We start from the raw sequence: 22,851 nt of genomic DNA, 5'->3' as shown, positions 1-22,851 counted from the left end.
AGTTAACCTTTTAGTGTTTATTTACCCAGCCCATTTTCTATGCCCAAAGAAACAAAATAAAATTGGGAACACACTTCAAATATTGTTCTCTAAGCTTCTTTTTAATTTAATAATAAATGATGGAAAATCCCATGCTATTAATTTGTCCCCTAACATATTAATGGGCACATAGTATTCTATTACATGAGTATGTCCTATTTTACTTAATAGCATTTTATTTTGCATATGAGTTGCTTATAATTTTTAGCTGTTATAAGTAACAATGAATTACATCCTTTCACATAAACCTTTGCTCACATGATCTTTTGCAGTCTAAAGGATATCATACATAACATAATTTCTAGGAGCTACATTATCGAATCAAAGAACCTTACTGCTTTTTTATAGCATTGAATATGCATTCTCAATATTCCTTCCATAAAATGTGGACCAGGGCATACAGTGCTTGTTTACCTTCCCCCCTGGCTGGAAGGCTACAGATTTAGGATGTGTTTACACACAGCTAACACAGTAATAATGTCTCATAGGGCGAGTGTCCACTTTTCCTTGAAGTATTTTCTATTTTTGGTCTAACAAAAATTAGATATCCTATCTAATGCATACACATTATAGCTAACCTTTGAAGGCCTGTTCCTGATTTCACAGGGAATAATAATATTTAAATGAAAAAATTTTCCATGTTTGACATTCCAAAAGGAATCTGTGTTCATGAACGAGGGTCAGGGCTGTACAGTCACAGGCTGAAAATCTTGAGGTAAGAGGCTTAGATGTGGTCTGGGAAGTAGGTTGATCAGTCAGGCCACCAGCTTATCTTTGGCAAAGGTGAAGGCAATGCAGAAAAATGTAATTTCTGATGGCAGTACTGCTCAGTATAACATTTAAACTTACTAGGGTGATCGGCAAACTCTTCCTTGAGAGGACAAACCATGAGTCTTAATAGGGTTGTATTCAGGCCTCCTCTACTGTTACATGAACCAAATCCTCTGTCAGTCTGATATATTCCATCGTATCTTTTTGGAGATATTATGTCTGTCTTTTGTCATGAATATGATACCTTCTTTTATCTATCTATCCATCAATCTATCTATATAGACATATTATATATATATATATATATAGCTGATATTATCAAAGATCCCCCACCCTATTTCTTCAATGACATCCGTGTCATTCTGAGTGTGAGGAAGGGGTTGAATATATTTTAACATTTCAGTCTACTTTTTTCTCTTAAGTGTTTGTTTAGTTTGAGGCTGGTTGTACTACTAGAAGACCTGCCCAGTTATTCCCTATTACTTTTTTTTTTTTTGTAGACTTCCTCCAGCCTCTACTTGAAAAAACCCATCTGATTCTCAGAGGATGGTTATTTTTAGATCCAAGCTAATTTGTAAAAAGCATACGATTAGGACTTGAGACATGATTTCTAGTCTCAAGTTTGTCACAAATCAGTTCTATGAATGCTGGGAAATCACTGTAACTCTAGGTGAGGTTTTTTAACTGTATATTAAGGGGCTTGGTCTCCATTGGTGGCTTTCAAACCGAGATACTGGGCCTTTTCCAGAGTGATAGAATTCTGGACATTAAAATGGGGCAATGGCCTTGTATCTCCCAATGCTCAGAAAAATAAGATAATGCGTAGACACTTGGTCCTCAATTTAAAAGGCTTTATACCTTTAAATTTCTATGAAATATTTTTTCTCATCTTTATAGATAACCACATTAGCATATGAAAAGTACATATTAATATGTTGTAAATAATTATCATTTAAAGTATTGAGAAACAGCTGAATTCTTCATTTTTAAGGACGTGTGTGCTCTTTTTGGTAGCGATTTTCAATTGTACATACATAATCATGTCATCTTTAAATAAAACTGTTAGTTCACTTGCTATTAAAAGTATATCAATATTTATGGTATTCTAGAAAGACTACCATGACTTCCAGCTGTTTCCCATGTGAGTAGGTTTGAGAGCCACTATTCATACGTGTTTGTGGTTGTAACTTCATATTGTATAACATAGCTATAATTTCTTCTGGCAAAATTGCTCTCAGTTCATATGCAGTTAAATATACCAGGACTTCATAATCTATTGCAAAGACAGCCATGCATTTCCAGATGCTTTCCATCTGGACAAGTTTGAAGATGGTGAGATGTTCTGTAAGCTCTCTCCCAAATGTTTAGAAACTTCTTCATTTAAGCGGTTCATTCTGTTCACCAACCAACAGTGACTTCAGCTGGATGTGGCGGAAACGTCCTTCCAGAGATCCCCCACTGAACGGCTGTGTGAGACCTTGCTCCTGTGACAGATCCCTCATTCTGGAGCAATTCCACTCCCTTGTGTGCTCGCCTGGCCATGCCATTTGCCCCTCACCTGCTTTACCGTGAAGAGGTGGAATACGAAGCGGGGGATGCAAGGCCTTCCCCCGTCTCAGGGCAGTGGGTTGTGCAAGTGGTCGTCCTCTCTGAGGAGCGCTGCTGGCCGATCATGACTCTGAGCGTCTCCTCCTCCGAAGAAACAGATGGAAGGACATGGATAAAAAGAGAAAGGCACAATAAATCCATTAAAAAGTTAATCTCTGCCCCGGGCTTTGAATTTACGGCTTGTACTTAATCGTTTCCAAAATGCTGCTTCATTTTGGTTGTGTAATTTTTATAGTTGGTTGCTAAAATCTCAGAAACTATAAAGACCCATGAACATTGTAGTGAAGTCGATGACGATTAGGATAACCTAGGCCGTCAAACGTGGCTCGGCCTCCTAGCTGTGTTGTAGGGAAGGACTTGAAACATATCAAGGCTTATGCAGGTCATGGCTTTTTTTCTCAAGGAAACAATCACAATAAACAGGAGTCTGTCCTCAGATTTCTGAAAATACGCAGTGGCTACAACTTCACCCAGGAGGAGGAGTTCCAATGTCAGACGTGCCTCTACTTTCAAGGAAGCCCAGAGTCTGGCGTTACTTTTCCAGCTTCTGGGATCACTGCCTCTGTGTTACTCTTAGCACCTTCGGCAGTCAGGTACTGCATTTGACCCTTTGAGGCAGAGCTGTGTTCTGTAAACTTCACTTATTTGTGTCCCCGTTTCATTATTTTCTGTACTGGGTATTTGTTCAGTTAGTAACTTTTTGCTTAAACTTGAGTACGTTTACTGTATTTCGTCACATGGATTATACAACAAACAAAAAACAATTACCAACTAAATTATAACACAGTGCCTTCTTGCCTTCACTGTTTTATCTTTAACTTACTGAAAGCGCTTAACCCCCTTGCACCTGGATGAGTTCCTCTGCCCTTTCCCACCCAGCTTGGGAGAAGAGTCTTACAGCTCCTCGGCTGCTGGTTACCGGTGTTCCTGGACATTTGGCCGCAGACAAGTCAGGCCTGCTGCAGCTTGCAGAGCAGGCTGCCTGTGTGAAACCCGGCGTTCCAGGCCAGGGCCTCCTAGACTGCGCTCCAGGGGAAGAGGAATAGGACAAGGGACTGCAAGGCGGGCAGGGGAGAACTGGGCAGGCAGCGCAGACCCTGCAGGCAGCTGCTTAGCTCTGCTGTACTGGGAAAGAGAGAGGCTGGGGCAGCAAGAGCTGAGACTGTGGGGCACGACCTTATTCCAGAGATAGCACAATGTGAAAGAAGGCGCAACTCAGACCCAATGAAATCATTTCTTAGGAAGGAAACTTTATATTGCTATGAAACCAGTAAGACAATATAGCTTGCCAAAAATATAAATGAAAAATAATACAATAAAATTCACGATGCGACTACATTCTACATCGTTATTGTGACTGTGGAGGGCTCTCCACCTGAGGCATGCTCTATAAAGGGAGATTTTGTCAACGTTAGGTAGATATTGTCATCTTAGTATCAAACAGGGACTTTCTCCTGTATTGAACTGAAAAGGTTGGAAGAGTATTGATTAATGCTGGGTATGAGAATATCAAAAACAGTGCTATTGATACTAACAGTGGTTTGTAGCTTGCACTTTGCTAAATACACTGTGCCTGCTGTCCTTGGTCTTTTCTGCTTTCATCTCCCAGCAAGAGGTATGGTAGGTGAGCCAGAAAGTGGTATAGGTCAGGTGTAAGCAGGGATGAACAGAGACAAGTCGGAACTGAACAAATGAGTCCTTCTGTAGAGCCGGGATTCGTAGAACAACCTTCTTGTGATTATTCTGAGGCACTGTTGTGTTATTTTTCTATGGTTTCCTAAAAAAGTAGCAGAAAGTTAGCCATTGAAGCAACACCCACACATTCACTCTGTTTTGTAAATCAGAAGTCCTTCAATGCTCAGCAGTGTGCTCTGTTTAGGTGGGAGCCAGGCTGAGCCGTATCTGGGGAGACTCCTGGTCCAAGCTCACTACAGTTGATGGCAGAAGTCTTCCGGTCTTTGTGACCACAGGACCCAACTCCCTGGTTTTCTTCTTGGCTTTCTGCCAAGAGTGGTCCCTACAGGTCTGTCTTTGCTCTGATCTGTGCACAAAGTCCCACCTTTGTCCAAAGCTGGAAATGGCAGGAAGAATCATGAGGCTGTGAATTTCTTTGATTTCTCTCTCTGCCACTCGTCAGAGACCTTTACTTTCAAAGGGCTCGTGTGTATGTGTGTGTGTGTGTGTGTGTGTGTGTGTGTGATTCAATCAAGATTTTTACATTTGCAAAACCCCTATACAGTATAGATTAGTGTTTGATTTGCTAAGTAGGGACAGGAATCCTGGTGGGCCAACTTTAGAATTCTGCCAACCACAGTTGTCCTTCAGGATCCAGCTTGATTGTGCAGAAATGAAATGGAGACCCTTGAGAAGTTTCACAGGAATTCTGGACAGAATCGAGTGGACCTTAAACCAAAGTCTGTCTTCTAGGGGATAATGTTACAGCAAAGCTCCAGTGTAAATCACCAATCAAAACAAATATGGAGATTAACTTTCTATTTATTTTTCTGCAAACACAAGCTACTTCACAGTAACCCATAAGTGAATTGCACTTAAAAGTAACAATTTGACAAAAGTATAAAATGTCCAAACCACTAAATACTGAAGTACTCCTAATCACTAATAGAAGGTTTGAGTTTGTTGTTAGATCTTACACTGAGAATCAATGTTAGAACCAAGTTCTTTTACATTTTAAAAGCTAATTTGTGAGCTGAAAATAGTGGCATTTAAGTGCACGAACTACATGCTTAAAAGCTGGAGTCATCAACAGCCCACTCCCACTTTATTATTCAGAACTCAGTCGCTGTAGCAATGCAGAGGTTCAAAGATACCACCCGATCCTGAAGCCAAAGTAGGCCGACTTCATCCTACGGAGCGCAGACAGTTGCGTCCCACTGAGATGATGGAGTTCAGGCGGGCGGGAGCGCAGCGTTTCACTGTGCGGCTTCGCAGCAGCTTCTCCGCTGCGCTTCCTCCCCGGAGCTGGGAATTTACCACAAACACTGCCTGGGGGAACCGTGTTAGCAGCTGAGAAACTGCAGAAACAAGCTGCTTCTCAGCGCCTCTCAGATACCATCAGAATGCAAGAAAATAATTAAAATCCTAATTAAGTAGTTTCTCATCTGGCTCACTTGAAGACGCTCCAAAATAGTCAGATTTAAGGCACAGCGAACAGCTGAAGAGTTAAATTTGCTTGTTAGTTAAAACCTTTGTTAGGGGTCAGGTTTACATAGGGAATGTAGAATAGAGAACCCAGGCAATACCTGCATAATTCAAATGCAACACGATTTTGCTGGTGCTATTTTGTCTCTTAAGTGAAGACTTATTTTTTTCCTTATTTTTTTGTTGTGCAGATGCTGATTCATCATTGCATTTAGCATAATATTTTGCAGAAATCATTTTCATATCAAAAACTAAATGGACAACACAAATGAGGGGTTGAAAAAAATCCTAACAATACAATAAGGTTTCAAATAATGACGTTTGTTAATTTTTTCTAATTTAGCATTTTTGACTGATAAAATATCATTTGTATTTACATTTTATTATTTTGCATTACTTTTATACTGAATAGCTTAAATACAAAATAAAATTTAATCATGGCTTTGTATGTTGGATTATTTTCTTCATGGTAACTTCTCTCAGTTATATTTGACTTCTCTGCCTGTAAGGATCCAGTAGGAACCAAGCATCATTGTGTTTTCCAGAGGTCAGTTTCTTAGGAGGCATCTGTTTAAAATTCTGATGTTATACACAGGCCCAGGGAAGGACTTACTCTAAGTAGAACACCAGTTGCACAATAAATAACTTAAAGAATCAAAAATTTTAAAATCAACAAATTGATTTCATTGTATCAATTTAAAAGGCCTCGGCCTAGCAAAGGAAACAACCAGTAGAGTGAAGAGATAACCTAGAGTAAGAAAAAAATAAGTGCTACCTATTCCTGGGAGGACTCATGTTCCAAATATATATATAATACAACTCAAAACAATCAGACCTCCTGTAATAAAAGAGTTAATCAAAAAATGGGCAACTGAAATGAATAGACACTGCTCAGAAGAGTACAAATGGCCAATAAATACCCCCCAAAAATGTTCACTTCTCTTGCTATCAGAAAACTACAAATTCAAACAACATAGGGATTCCACCTTACTCCAGAAAGAATGGTTATCAAGAAATAATGATGAATTCTGGAAAGGATGCAGGATGGGTACCCTTCTGTACTGTTGGTGGGACTGTAAACTAGTACAACCACTCTAGAAATCAATACAGAGATCCCCCCAAATACTAAAGTTAGCTCCAAAGTGCACACTTTTAGGATATATGGTGTCAGGCATGGTGGCACCGGCCTGTAATCCCAGCACTCAGGAGGCTGTGGCAGAAGGATTGGTGGGTGCTAGGTAAGAAACCCACCTCTAAGCAGCATCTCAAAGACTAAATTGTCCACTGACTCGGATGAATGTAAGGGTAGATGACACCTTTTGAAGAATAAACTATATTTTCATTGAAATGTTCTGATTTTCTTTGTTCCTCTTGCTGAAGAGCTTCCAGATGAATGAGATTACTCTCAGATAATCCTTGCCACTTGTCCCGACTCTTGGACAAGTGTTTGGAAGGAATGGGGGCAAAAGAGGCAGTAGATTTGGAGACAGTTGTGACAGAATATTCCAGATTAAAGAGAAAAAACTACAATGTCAAGGTGGTGCATCACCTCTGTTTTCAGAATCTGAGTTCTAATACCCTCTCTTTACCTCTATCCTTTGATTTCTTGTAAGACATTTTTATATTAAGAATAATATAGAGATAGCTTTTAATTATTTGAAAAAAGAAAAGCAATGAAAGGAAAATAAACACCACCTGTAATTCTATGTCTTGTTGTTAACGATATAAATGTCTTTTGGTATGACCATAGGACGCTTTTACTAGCTATATTACAAACGTTAGTAAATGCAGGTCTACATTCCCTCTCTTGTAAACAAAGGATTAACAGTACTGTACATACTGTTTTATAACCTTTTCTAATTACCAATATATATTTTACATCTTGCATGCCAATTTTACAACTATATCATTTACAAGGAGTGTGTTTTATTCTACTATCAATAGTATACTTTGTTTAGCCAACTATTATTATCAAATGCATAGATTGTTTCAATATTGCTTTAGTGAGGACTTTTACATACTTTCTGAATTATTTACTTAGGTCACATTCCTAACCATTAATTCTTTTTTATTGAGTTTATTGGTACATTTTAGGTATACAGTACAGTTACATTCATCACTGAGATCTTGTACCTTTACATGACAGGTTTTGGTTCTCATTTTTTCCCTATACCCTGCCCTTTCTTCACCCCCTCCATCCTCCCCTATTTTACAAAGACTTTTCCTTTTCTCATATTTTTTCTCTTTCCTTATTTCCTTTCCCCTACCCTTCCCATTTTGCCTACAACTTTAGCTCTTTTCTTCCTATTTCACATTGTCAGTTATACCATTTGGATCTTATTTACACTTGTAGTTTTTCACACGGAAATTACTTGGTATTTACACATGTGTGTCTTATCCTAAACATTAATTCTTAGATCAAGTCATGTAAAATCTCCTTTTTTCAATGTTATATAAAGAATGCAGGCTACTTGTTTAAAAAATTATGATTCAGTAATATACAGATTCAGATGCACTTATTTTTTATTACTTTTCTAGATGCACTCTTCGTACATCTGCTGCTGGACTGAAACTGTGACATTTAGTGTTTTCCTTAGGCTGACGCTTAGATGTCATGTTGCTGCCCCTCAGAATGTGCATTTTGAGGTACTTTACGCTCACCTCCATGCCGTCCTTGAGGATGGACATGGGCCTCTTCCGTTGTGTGAGGCCTTGTCTTCTCCTGACCCAGCCCAATACCATGCCATCATTACAAACACCTTTGCCAGTTTTGTAAATTAAAAATTATGGCTTATTTTTTAAAATTGCCTTTTTTATTCATAGTGACATTAAATGCCTTAAAATGATGATTGCCTTTACTTCATGTAATTTGTCTTTTATATACCTGGCTTCTTTTTGGTTTTAGTCGCCTTCAGAGACCAGCTAATTGTTCAGTCAAGCTCCTCCTGAGCAATTCTGAGATGATATTTCCCGGCCTCCTATGCAGCTACACGCAGTGCTGACCCTGTTCTCGCCCAGTCTCACAAGCCTCAAGGTCGAAGCCTTGTGTAAGTCTGACCCAGCTACACCCAAGCATCGGAGGTCTGCCTGGAGACTCTGGGGAGAACTTGGCTCCTTGGCATTCATGCTGTTGGAAGGTCCAGGTCCTTCTTCTGAAGACCCCACGTTTTTGCTGATTTTCAGGAAAGGATCAATCCTCGTCTGCATTCTGTGGTTTCAAAGCCAGCAAAGGAGTGTAGCTCCCCTCACACTGCGACTCTGTGGCTGCCTCTCTCTGACTCACAGTTCTGCTTTCACCTTCCCACTCTCCTGGCCATCTGAGCACCTTCAGGCCCATTTTAAGCCCACTGATCAGCAACCTCAACTCTGTCCTTAATTTTGATTTCCTTTTGCTGTGTAAGTTCTCTTATTCTTGGGCATATATCATAACTCACAAAATGACACTGGCCAGGCAATCTCTCTTCCCTGCTATAATGTATTTAGGACAGATGCAGTGTTAATTATTGTACCATGTTTGTGTAAACTGGTGGTTGGCAAAAGTAGTGTACCTAAGGCTCTGCTGATGATACATAAAGTTTTTCTCCTGTGTCTTGATTAAACTGTACACTAAGCTTCCATTCCAAGTCCCTGTGTTTGAGTGCCAGTTTTAGGCGGCTTTAAATATTTCTGAGATTTTTGGTGTAAATAAATAACATTTGTTTTCTAAAGCATACTATTAGCCTTATATATACTCCCTTTCCAATTTTTGGTATGTTATTTTCTACCTTTACTTACTCTTCTTAATAATTTCTTTTATTTTCCTCTGTAAACTGTGGAGGTAGCAATATGTACGGCTACAGCAGTGGAAATAGAGGTTAAACTGTAGAATATTTGTGTGATTCTCAAAGATAAGCCCCTGGGGTAGAAACTACTGTAATAACTGCATGCTTACTTCTTTATAGGCATCTTCATCACAGAGCCAAATACTCTCTTATTGTGATAAAATTTATATAACATGAAATTTCTTTCATTTTTTTTTTTTGGTGCCGGGAATCAAACTTGGGTCCTTGTGCTTGCAAGGCAGGCAGTGGAACCACTGAGCTAAATCCACGGCCCTTTCTCCATTTTTAATTGTACAAGTCACTGTCATTAATTGGTTTCTCACTATTGTGCAACCATTACTGCTATCTGTTTCCAAAACTTTTTCATCACCCCAATAACCACCCCACCACCAAACAGTCTTTTTAAAAATGTGTCGCTTGCTCTTCAGGCAGGGTATCTCGCTCCCCAGTTCAGACTGGCCCCAAATGCACTGTGTAATCCAGGTTGACCTGGTCTCTGGGTAAGCTCGTCTTCCCCTGCAATGCTGGGGTTGTAGGTTGTGAACCACACCTGGCAGAGAGTCTTTTGGAAAAGCTCTTCTGTTAACTAATATTAGTCATCAATAATTTTCTGAAATTTAAACTTTCATGCTCCCAAGAAGTGTTTTTGCTATTAGTTCAGAATAATCTTCATCAGTAAGTACTGAGATAGTAAAATTTACTCCCCCTGCCCCTTTACCAATTTTTCAGGTCAAATTTTTCAGCATTTCTGGTAAACATTCTTTAATAAAAACACCATATTCTTCAGAGAAATATAAAATAATGTTAATTTTTTTCTAAGTAAACAAAAAAGGAAACAATATCTACAATACTTTAAAATTTATTTGAACACTAATAGCCAGGATACTTTCATTTAAAAAAATCATTTAAACATAAATTTAGAGCACATGTGGCTGGCTATTACCCATGCCATAAGCACAAGTGACATAAACCTGAATACAATACCTCATTTGTTAAAGTACAAATTTCAGTAAAAGTGTGTTCTACTTACACGACATTTAATGAGGTTAAATTACAAAATTGCTCTAAGAATCTCATTATAAGCTGGTCTTTCCCATATGGAGGCCCCATAACTTTTTCCAAAAAGATCTTTGTGAAAAGATAACAACTGCTAATTATACTTTATTACTATAATACAGTACTAAATTACTAATGTAAAACTAACTGGTAGTAGAATGATTATATTAATTACAAACAATTGGAAGTAAAAAATTATTTCCTACTTAGTAATTTTATAAATAAGTAATAATCTGTATCTTTGGATTAATTGCAGTTTGACGGCTTAATGTCTCTTTGTGGTTTTTTTATTATTATTTTTATTTTGAACTCACTGAAAGCAGATTGAATTTAGAAAGAGATTTAACAACTAATTTAAGAGAAATTATTTCTTCCATGTGCTTCTAGAATAGATTTGAAATGCACACAACTTTAAATAGTATTATTTATAACTTTTCTGTTATAAAGACTTTTAGGGAGCCAGGCGTGGTGGTACACACCTGTAACCCCAGCACTCCAGAGGCAAAGGCAGGAGGATCGCTGTGAGTTCAAGACCAGTCTGGGCTACATAGTGAGTTCCAGGTCAGTCTCAACTACATAGGAAGACCCTCTCTCAAAAAGCCAAATAAAAAAAAAAGACTTTTAGGGGGTTATATTTACAAAAATATTGTTCTTAATTTTTTTTGCCTTTACATTTATATGCTTTCCCCATATTTTAAATAAATTTTCCAAGGTTTAATTTATTTTTAAGGTAATCAATCTTTGAACAGTATTATGATGATCATTATAATATAAATCAAATTAGGTATAATCCAAAAAGTTTTAAGTGATATTTTTGTGCTGTAATTCTGGTTAGTTTAAATACATTTAAAACATAAATCATTATACCTTTTACAAAGAATCTACATGTTTTAAATTCCAATATGTTAAATACAAAAGGAATGTAACTCTCACTAAATATTCTGACTAATTCTAAATTCTAAAACCACTAGATTTGCTTCAACAATTTGCCACATTTACTGAGACACAAAATAATCTGAAGGGAATCAAGAAGAGAACATGAGTTTCCTTTCTCAAACAGACAGATTTGGACTCACTATATTAAATTTATCTTAATGAACTGAGTTCTATCTCTTACTCTGGAATAATACTCCCATTTAATTTATTTTATTATAGTGCACTTTAGCATTGGTTTACTTACTGATGGCTCTTGAAACAAGATATTGGTTGATACATTTGAGTGAATCTAATTAAAAGGTTAAGAAATGAAAGTAAGGAAGTTTAAAATATATATATATAGACCTTCTTTATGTCAAAAAGTGCTTGTGAGGGCGGGGAATTTAGCTAAGTGATTCTGCCACCTGCTTGGAAAGCACAAGGTCCTGAGTTCGATCCCCGGTACCAAAAAAAAAAAAAAGCTTTTGAAAGGATGCAGTACTATGCAAGGAACACTTGACAGGGTACCTAGAGGAAAAATAAAAGCCGTTTTACCCACAATAAAAACATTCTAATGTGTATTTGTCTAAATATACATTTGACAGGTTCCATACAGCATATAATCCAAGGACCCACAGAAATGTGCATTAGGTACATTTGATAAAGGCTCGTCTTTTAAACAATCATGTGCCCCAAGTCTTGTTTTTCCAATATTATATTTTCTATTATCAATTGTAAGCTATTTTCCTATGAAAAACATTTTAGCACAAAGATGAAATAAACTTAAAGACAAATGAGCTAAAATAAAATGTTACAATAACTTTCTGATAAATATTATTGAAGATATTTGAAAAAAAATGAGAAGACTGGAAATTAAATTATTAGTAACTGGGGTGGGAGAGGACAGGCAGTTTTGGAATGACATGAAGCACACTCAGTGAAGAGAGGGTCGGGTAGGGATTGATACTCTCACACTTCCCTTTTGTTCTACCACAGTTAACATTCACACACATTTTCTAATCCCTCCTTAATCCTCGCCTGTTAATGGCAAAAGTGCTTGCGGCTTTTATATTGTGGAATTATAAACATGTCCATTAATTCCGCCTCTGTAGCTGATGAAACAATTATCAAGCCTCTTAGGAAAAAAAGCCGACAGAAATCTGTTTTCTTTTAAAACTTAACACTATTGGCAGGGATTCGGTTTGAAACTCTTTTCAAGGAGACCTTAACATTGTGCAAAGCAGATTAGAAATAACTGCATTTACTAGTTCGGTTTACATGGTGGTAAAAGTATGAATATTTAGTTGATACCTGGGGAAGGGTATAAGTGCATCTAGAAATAATCTTTGGGTATACAGAACAATAAAAGGGTGAAGAAACTTTGTTTCTTAAAGTACCGGACAAGTTGCAGTTCATGAAGGATACGGAGGCGGAGCCTGTGGAATTCAGGCCACAAACCTCACTTCGTAGCGAGAGTCCTGGCCTGCGAGCCTGCTCGGCCTCCTCGACGCCTCCTGGGGTCTGAGCGCAGGACCGAATGGGGGTTCGCGCCAGATGATGGATGAGGCCTCCCTTGGCTGCCAGAGGGTCTGTGACCAGCACAAAAACTGCTTGGTCTGGGTTAATTAATTGCAGGAACCGTTTATTCAGATGCAGGGCAAGCACCTTGGCTAAGATCTCAGCATCTGTGTTGATTAAAGATCTGAGGCTGAAGGAAACACATAGTCGGGGGTCTCAGATAGGTTTGCGGCCATATGGGCTTCTTAATGAGGGAGGGATTCTGTGATCCAAGTCTCAGAGCTGCGTTCTTCTAGTCAGCATAACCAGGCGGCTTTTGCCCAGCACTCTTCGGGTACTACCATTTTCCCTGGTTATTTATTAAAATGTCCTGTAGGGTGCGAAACTACAGTGGCCTTGGTTGAGTCCAGGGCGGATCCTGAACAAAAATGTATTTGTTTAAAATGTCATTGTCAGCGATATGTACACCACGCCATTAAGCTACCTTAAAGATGCGAATTGTAGAATATGTATTTTCTGAAATTGTGTCTTCAGGATGTTGACTGTGGTCAGCTTCTCTTGCCTCTGGCTTTATATTTTTATAACTATGGAAATAGACTTGCGAGTTCAAATGAAAAGGAAATAGTAATAGTGTGTTGCATCAATAAGAGTAAACTTCTTTAGGCTGCAAAAATCCCTCAGGACCTTCATGATTTGGTAGTATTATGGCTCGATTGCTTGGAAAATTGTGAAGTTTATCCAAGGATTTTTTCAGATTTATGAAGTCACATCTCACAAGGCTCTTAAGTCAGTCATAGGTTTAGGCACTCAATCAGGGAGACAAAAGCTTTGCTTCTTTTACTCAGGTTGATTCTCAGAGAGATTTAAGTCAACTATTGGTTGTAGAATCTATTTCTGCCATGAACTGGAATCTCCTCTATCTTGTTATTTAAAAAACCTTTTATTATTAAATACATCACAGACACATGGGGCATCTAATGTACAGGTAGGTACATTTTCAAAATAAGAATACAATAAGCATCTATTTTCCCCTCACCTTAAGAATTAGTAAATCAGAGTGAGGGATTTAGCTCAGTGGTTTTGCCACGTGCCTCTCAAGCTCAAGGTTCCATGTTTGATCCCCAGTACAAAAAAAAAAGAAAGAAAAAAGAATTAATGGATCGTAAATCTACATTCAGTGTTCTTTCAGATTTCAATATCTTCCAACCTTCCCCAAAGGTAGATACAATATGCGTTAATACAATACTTTGTCTTTCAAATTTTACACTTACTCGTGTTCTTGCATTATGTGTGTTGAAATTGCATTATAATTTTTGTTCTGCAATCTGTCTATTTTTATAATAGGAGAATTGAGTCAGGGTCTCACTAGATGATTCAGGCTGTCCTTGAAACTGCTATGTAGCCCAGGCTGACCTCGAACTCATGGCAATCTTCTTGCCTTAGCCTCCCAAGTGCTGGGATTACACTGCTGTGTGCCAGCACACCTGGCTGCAATTTGCTTGTTTTTCTCACTATTACACTTCATGTGAATCCATATAGTTGTGGTTTATTAATTTACATTGCTGATAATTCATTGAATGAATATACCATAATTTAGCCATATGTTCTATAGGTAAAGGACTTTGGGTCATTTCAATTTTTGCTGTTAGGAAGAGAATTTATATAAACATATTTTTTAGCACAAATGGGTAAGAATTTCTTTACAAAAAGATTGAATTACTGGATTATGAATCATTCAAAACTTTTAGGTTGCAATTGTTTTCCAAAGTGATTTTTGTGAATTTTCATACTCATCAGCAATGTATGACAGTTCCTGAGGCTTAGAGAGAGAGAGAGAGAGAGAGAGAGAGAGAGCATTTATAACTTGGTTGTTTGTTGTGATCTATTATTATAATTTAAATTAGTATTTCCCTAGATAGTAATGAGATACAGCACATTTTTATATGTTTATTGGCTTTTCATCACATTCTGTGAAGTGTTTTTTGTCATAGGTTATTGATCATTTTATTATTCTTTTTTTATATCTGTGTATTAATCAATTGTTGCTATATTATTGCAGATATTTCTCCTAGTTCACAATTATCTTTTTCAAATGTCTAATGAAGAACAGAAGAGTTGAAAGTCTTAAAATTTTTATTTTGAGACAACTTTAGATTTACATGCAGTTACAAGGAAGAACATACAAGAACCCTTATACCTTTCGCTCCGTTTTCCTCAGTGATGATATTACACAACTGTAGCACAATATCACAGCCAGGAAATTGGCATTGGTGTGACTGTCCTTCAAAGTCACCAGTTTTACGTGTACCCGTGTGTGTGTGTGTGTGTGTGTGTGTGTGTGTGCACGTGTGTTTAGTTCTATGCAGATTTTGTCACTTGTAGCTGGGTCTAACTCACTGTATCCAACATGAGGGACTGTGATGTCACCAAAGGCCTCTCCCGGGTTCCTTCTTTAGAGTCATTTATCACCTTTTCTATGCAAAATATAAGCAAATATAAGAAAATATAAGCAATATAAGGAAATTTTAGTTTTATGGAGTTTGAGTAAGAAATATACTGAGTTACCACACACTCTCCTGCTCCCTGTAGTTTCCTCCTTTATAAACATCTCACATCAGTGCAGTACTTTACAGCTGACAAGCCAATGTTGATCACAATATTACTAAGGTCCATAGATCCTCTTTGAAAAATGTTTTCATCCCTTGCTCTTTCCCCTGAGCCACTGATCTTTTTCTTCTATTTACAGTTTTGCCTTTCCAGAATGTCATATAGTTAGAATCACACAATATGTAATTTTTCAGGTTGACTTCTTAGTGATATGCATTTAAGGTTCTCTTATGTCTTTTTGTGACCTGATACCTAATTTCATTTCATCACTGAATAATATTCCATTGCATGGGTATACCAAGGTTTGTCTATCGATTTACCTTTTTGGGGTTTTTTTGGTAGTGGGGGTCAAACTCAGGTCCTTGTGCTTACAAGGCAGGTGGCAGATCCATTTACCTATTGAAGGATATCTTGACTGCTTCCAAGTTTTAGCCATTATGAACAAACTACTATAAACATTCAAGCATAAGTTTTTGTGTGGATTTAAGTTTTTCAACTGATTAGGACAAATACCAAGGAGTACAATTGCTAAATTATGTGGTAGGGGTATGTTTCATTTTGTAAGAAAGTAAGAAGCTGTCATGCAAAATAACTATCATTTTGCATTCTCAATAGCAGTTAATGAGAGTTCCTGTTACTTCACATTATCACAAGCTTCCAGTGTTTTGGATTTTGGCCATTCTAATAGGTGTACAGTGGTACTTCATTATGTAATAACATAAAATACTGGCCATCTTTTCATAAGCTAATTTTTCATCTCTGTATCTTCTTTGCTGGGTGTCTGTTCCAGGCTTTTGTTCACTTTTTAGTACAGTTTTTCATTTTCTTGTTGAGTTTTAAGAGTTCTTTTATATAATAGTTCTTTATCAGATATGTGTTTTTCAAATGTTTTTTCCTAATCTGTGGGTTGTCCTCTCATTCTTTTGATAGTTTCTTTCACAGATAAGTTTTTAATTTGAATAAATCCAGCATAGGAATTATTCCTTTCAGAGGTTGTCTTTGGTGATGTATCTCAAAAAATCACCACTATATCCAAGGTCATCTTTAATCCGCATTTTACATTCCTTTGCATATTGATTCTGCATATATTTGTTAAGACACATACTTAAGTATTTGAAGTTTTGAGCTATTTTAAATGATGTAAAAATTTTGGTTTCCAATTGTTTATTGCTGGCATATGGTAATGAAACTGATTTTTGTGAGATTTTTTAATTTTGTATTTTTCCCATATTTATTGACATATAATTATAAATGAAAATTATAGCTGAGCATGAGGTTGCATTCCTATAATATTAGCATTCTGGGAGGCTGATATAGGAAGAAGGCAAGTTGGACCCCAGCCTTCAGAGTTTAATGATTTTCTTTTTTCTCATACCAGGGATCAAACTTGGGACCTTGATCTCTTCAAATATTTTGATTTTTGAGTTCTTTGCATATTATTTACTCTACTTTGGTACCCCATGGAATCCGCCTTTGGGTAGTTAAAGATTTTTTGAAGTATCCTTTTGCCTTGATTCTTCATATTTCAGTTGTTTTTGTGTTGTAAATGGAAGAGCAATATAGAGAAACAGTTTGCATAGAAAAACAGTCACTAGTGTCGAGATGGGTTTGCTTATATTTTGCTGTCTATATCCCTCTTCAATTTGCTCAGAATAATATCTGAGGATCTTCTTGATATCCAAACTTCTGGGAGATTGATTTACAGCACTACTGAGAGAAGAGAAAATGAACTGAAGTAATGTTGGCAACAGAAAGACAAACCAGATGTTGGCATACAGAAAAAATCCATTAAAATCAATAGCTATGCCACCACTGACAATAGAAAGGAAATCAGCAATAAGAATAGAATTAAAGACAAACTGCATTTTATATGCCATCAGAAACAATAAAAGCCAGAACTACACCATATTTAACAATAGAAAACAGATCTATAATAATAATATAGACACAAAGACAAACCAGATATTGACATATAGAAAATATCTATTATAAGTAACAAGTATGCCACCATTACAAATAGATAGTAATTCAGCCATAATAGCATAGTGTCAATAATCTGCCCCTGTGCTTTACCCACAGGAGGGAATGTGCTCCTGTACTCTTTGTGGATGGAGGAAAATGCCTCTGCTTGGCCTTCACTTCTGGTTGACTCTGTACTTGTGAATTATGTACCTGAGCTATGACCACCCACCAACTATAAGCCTGTTTTGCGTTTTATTTCACTTCAACATGGGGCAATAGAAGCATCAACCAACCAACCTGATCGTGGAAAAGGCCAGTGTCCCAGGTCAGCAGGTAAGCCCTGGAGAATTAGCAGCTCCAGGATCAATAATGGACCTGGCTAGCAATGCTAGCTTCAAGAAAAGCCCACAGCTGTTATAAACTACAAAAACAGTGTGGGGTTGTACTCTGAAAGTGACTCCTTTGCATTAGGCTACAGTTGGAAAAAGAAACCCAGTGCAGTGCCAGCTTAATTGTCAGAGAATTTAATCAGGGTCAGTTTTGGGGAGGGTTTGTTTACAATGGAGCCACAGAACAACTGCACTTCAGAGTTTCCAGTGCTGGCAGCCCACAGTGACTGGTGAGAGACAGCCATAGGAAAGAGCTGCAGAGAGGGTGCAGGCTAGACGGAGACCCCAGGAGAAGTTTAAATTCAGGCCTAGGAGCATCTTTGCCCACCATAGTGAGAAACCAGGCACAGTGAGTGTAGTATGGCTTTAAAGGAGGCTGGATTTGAAAGTGTTGGCATTAAATTCAACAGTCAGCTTGAATCTTTGGCCCAGAGCCTACCTACATCAGAAACCAGAGGGCTGATTGCTCTTCTCATCTACCAATGTGAGCAAGGATATACCTCAACTTGAATAGTTGCTACAGTCTGGGGTAAGTGGACAAAGGGATTCCCTCTAGCAGAAAGCACACCTCACAAACCCATACCCACAAATCTAGGAGAAAAATGTGACTTTCTGGATCTCAAGGCTGAAAATCTTGGAAAAAAAGCCAAAACACATTCAAAGCATTTAAAACAGATACTTTTTTATTGACTCAATTTTTTTTTTCTCATTTTCCTTCATTCATGTTTTGGGAGCTTGAGGTTTATTCTTTTTCTCTTTCTCCTTTTTTTAACTTTTCTCCCTCCTTATTTCTTTTTTCCCTACATTTTGCTCTCTATTCTTTCTTTTTTCTTTTTCATTTTCATTATTTTTTTGTTGCTGTTATCTAATACTATTAATTTCCTTTTACTTTTCAATAGGATGCCCTAAGTCATTTCTCTCTCTCCTCATCTTCCATTAATTAATATTTTACACTTTACTTTTCTCATTCTCTGGTTCCCCACCCCTCCATCTTTCCTAGTACAAACATTAAGCTTTATGAATCTTTATAGATAGTTAACTATGCTATTACTATTGAATGCATTGCTATTGTGAGTGGAGGTAAAGTTGTTTCATTTAATAAATATTCATTATAGGTCAGTGTTTGGTTTGTCTTAGTGTTTATACTATAGGTATAAATCTCTTATAAGGTTAAACATGATATATTATTGGTTGTCAAAGTATGTCAATTTTCAGTTTGTCTTTGATGCTATAATTTTTGCTGATTTCATTACTATAGCCAAGGTGACACAGTTTAGTTTCCCTTGTATGCTAATATCTGGATTACTTTTGTGTCATTAACAATACTGTAGCACATTCTTGGAAAACTAGATACTGGGCAAAACACACTGTAGCCTCCTCTCCCAAATAAATGGAGATGATTTGATTCTGAGACTGAGGCAAAGGCCTATAGTAAATCATGACCAGATTGCAATTCTGAAATACACATGCTAACTAAAGAGGTTTCCAAACTAGCAACAAAGCCTTTCACTGTAATGAACTTGGAAACTTCTGCACAACAAACAAACAAATGAACAAGCTAATCTCTTTGATGACCATAGATGCCAAAATCCTCAACAGGATACTGGCAAAGATAATGCAGCAAATCATAAAAAGATTATACATCATGATCAAGATCACTTTATCCCAGGGATAATGATCCTGTAATAGAAGCCCCTCTTAAAATTCAACCAAAAGACTCCTAGAATTAATAACCATACTCAGGAATGTAACAGAATGCAACATCAGTGCACAAAAATCAATAATGCTCCTGCGCATCAATAATTAGCTTGCTGAGAAACAATTTAAGAAAGCAATACCATTCACAGTAGCATGAAGAACAATTGAATACTTGGGAAATAACCTAACTAAGCAGGTGAAAGACCTCTACAGTGAAAACTACAGTCCTATGAAAAATGAGCTTGAAGAGGCCATCAGAAAATGGATAGATATCTCCTGTTCCTCATAGGCTGAACCAGTATAGTCAAAGTAGCCATACATCCAAAACTGATGTACAGATTTAATGTTCTTACAATGAAAATACCAATAGCATTACTTAGAACAGAAAAATAATTGTAGCTGGGTGTGGTGGCACACATCTGTAATCCCAGTACTCAGGAGGCTGAGGCAGGAGGATCACTGTGAGTTCAAGACCAGCCTGGCCTACATAATGAGTTCCAGGTCAGTCTCAACTACGTAGTGAGACCCTGACTCAAAACACCAAAAAAAAAAACAAAGAAAAAGAAAAAGAATCCTGAATTTCTTATGGACTAGAAGAGACCAAAACCAGCAAAAGGAATCTTGAGTAACAAGAACAAAACAGGAAGCATCACAATCTTGGCCTTGGAGTTATATTGCAAAGCTACAGTGATAAAAACATGGTACTAGCAAAAACCAGACATGTGGATCAGTGGACCAGAATAGAATGTGAGAAACAACCTCAGGCACACTCACCTATTTGATCTTTGACAAAATGCCAATAACATACACTGGAGGAAAGATAACCTTTTTAATAAGTGGTGCTGGGGAAACTGTCTATCTACATGCAAAAGATTTAATCTAGACTCATCTCTCCCCATGCACTAAAGTAAAATCCAAATGGATCAAAGATACATGTCAAAATAGAAACACTTAATCTGCTAGATGATAAAATAGTAAAAATTGTGAAGACATAGGCATAGGAAAGGACTTTATGAATAGAAACACAATGGCATAGGAAATAGTACCAGAAATCAACAAATAGGATCATATAAAATTTGAAATGTTTTGTTTAGAGCATGGGGATTTAGCTCAGTGGTTCTGAGTTTGCCGTCTCTTCCTCAGACAGAAATTAATATGTAGAATACATAAATAACTCAAAATATTGGATCTGCTAAAATAACAGATCCAATAAAAATATCCAAGTGACACGAATAAACACTTCTCAGAAGAAAATGCCCAAATGGCCAATAAATACACGATAAAATGTACATCGCTTTCCATTAGAGAAATGCAGTTTAAAACAACAATGAAATTCCACCTTACTCCAGAAAGAATGGTTAGTTCTATGAAAAAATAAAAACAAACACTGGCAAGTCTATGGGGGGGGAGGAACCCTTGTACATTGTTGATGGGATTGTAAACTCGTACAACCACTATGGATATCGGTATAGAAATTCTTTAAAATATTAAAATGGCAAATTCCATTTGACCAGCCACTCTCCTTCTAGTTGTCCTCCCAAAGGAGGTAACAACATCATATTACAGTGATACATGCACACCAATGTTATAGCAGCCCAGCTTAATTAAGGAGTAATCCAGTGGTCTATGCATCCATCAACAGACAATGCTTAAAGAAAATGTGGTATTTATGGACAACGGAGCACTGCCTTACCATAAAGAAGGATAAACTCACTCGAGTCATTTGTAAGGAACTAGATGCACTTTTAGGCCATAGTAAGTGAAATAAATCAGACACACAAGCTTAAGTGTCACTCTGTTTCTCTTATACGAGAAAGTCAAGTATAAATAAGGATCAAAATTAAAGACAGACAGGAGGAGGTGAAGGGAGGGCAGAGGTAAGGGGGAAAAATGAGAATCAATACCTGTCATGTAGAGGTACAGGATCTCAACAATGAATGTAACTGTACTGCAGCCCTAAAATGTACCAATAAACTCAATTAAAGCTGGAAAAAAAATTAAAGACAGACAATAGGAAGTACACGGACATAGACTTTTTCAGATGGGCAGGGAAGCAAGAGATGGAAGGAGGCAGCAGGGAGGGCGATGAGGGAAAGGGGATAAAAAAAGGATTGAGACACGTTATGTCCACGTACCAACTCCCCACCAAGAATATAATCACTGTGTACTGCAAACAGGTACCAAGAAAAAATAAAACTGAAAAGAAAAAAGAGCATAGTTAACTACACAGCTAAAATTGATAAAGCTTAATAATGATAATAGAATACAGCCAAAGGCTGTGGAAAGGGAAAAATGAGAGAATTAAAATGTGAAAGGAAAGAAAAGGAAGATGAGGAGAACCAGAGACAAGTGAGATAAAAATTCAATTAAACAATTTAAAAAATTGGGGTGCGGATTTAGCTCAGTGGTTCTACCGCCTGCCTGGCAAGTGCAAGGTCCCGAGTTTGATCCCAGGTACATAGACTTTTTCAGATGGGCAGGGAAGCAAGAGATGGAAGGAGGCAGCAGGGAGGGCGATGAGGGAAAGGGGATAAAAAAAGGATTGAGACACGTTATGTCCACGTACCAACTCCCCACCAAGAATATAATCACTGTGTACTGCAAACAGGTACCAAGAAAAAATAAAACTGAAAAGAAAAAAGAGCATAGTTAACTACACAGCTAAAATTGATAAAGCTTAATAATGATAATAGAATACAGCCAAAGGCTGTGGAAAGGGAAAAATGAGAGAAGTAAAATGTGAAAGGAAAGAAAAGGAAGATGAGGAGAACCAGAGACAAGTGAGATAAAAATTCAATTAAACAATTTAAAAAATTGGGGTGTGGATTTAGCTCAGTGGTTCTACCGCCTGCCTGGCAAGCGCAAGGTCCCGAGTTTGATCCCAGGTACAAAAAACAACAACAATAAAAAGAAAAAAAGCTAATGGAAATTGGTACAAGTAAGAGAAAAAACAAACAAACAAGAATAAGACAAAGAAAAGAAAAGGAAAGAGAAAGAGCCAAACAAAAACCAACAGGAAAAAAAGAGGAAAAGAAATGAACCCAAAGTTCCTCGGCCTATGTGGTGAGGATGTCTTCCCAGGGCCTGTGGTGCTGGCCCAGGTGACACAGCCCAGGTTCAGTGAGTCTCAGCAGGGACCAGTTTGACTGCAAGCCCGGTTTGAGCTGTGCGGGCGCCGGTCCTTCCGCCTTTCCCGCTGGTCAAGGTCCAGGGCGTCTGCCCGCCTGGGCGCCATTCTTTCCCGCGCCCGGGTCGTGGCTACTCCATGTGGCTTTCCGGGCTGCAGCTCGCGAGCAGCCTCTCGGCCT

Source organism: Fukomys damarensis, unplaced genomic scaffold, assembly GCF_012274545.1.
Source record: "Fukomys damarensis isolate Sample0158 unplaced genomic scaffold, DMR_v1.0_HiC HiC_scaffold_31, whole genome shotgun sequence".
Classification (NCBI taxonomy): domain Eukaryota; kingdom Metazoa; phylum Chordata; class Mammalia; order Rodentia; family Bathyergidae; genus Fukomys; species Fukomys damarensis.
Note: the sequence above shows the minus strand (reverse complement) of the source record.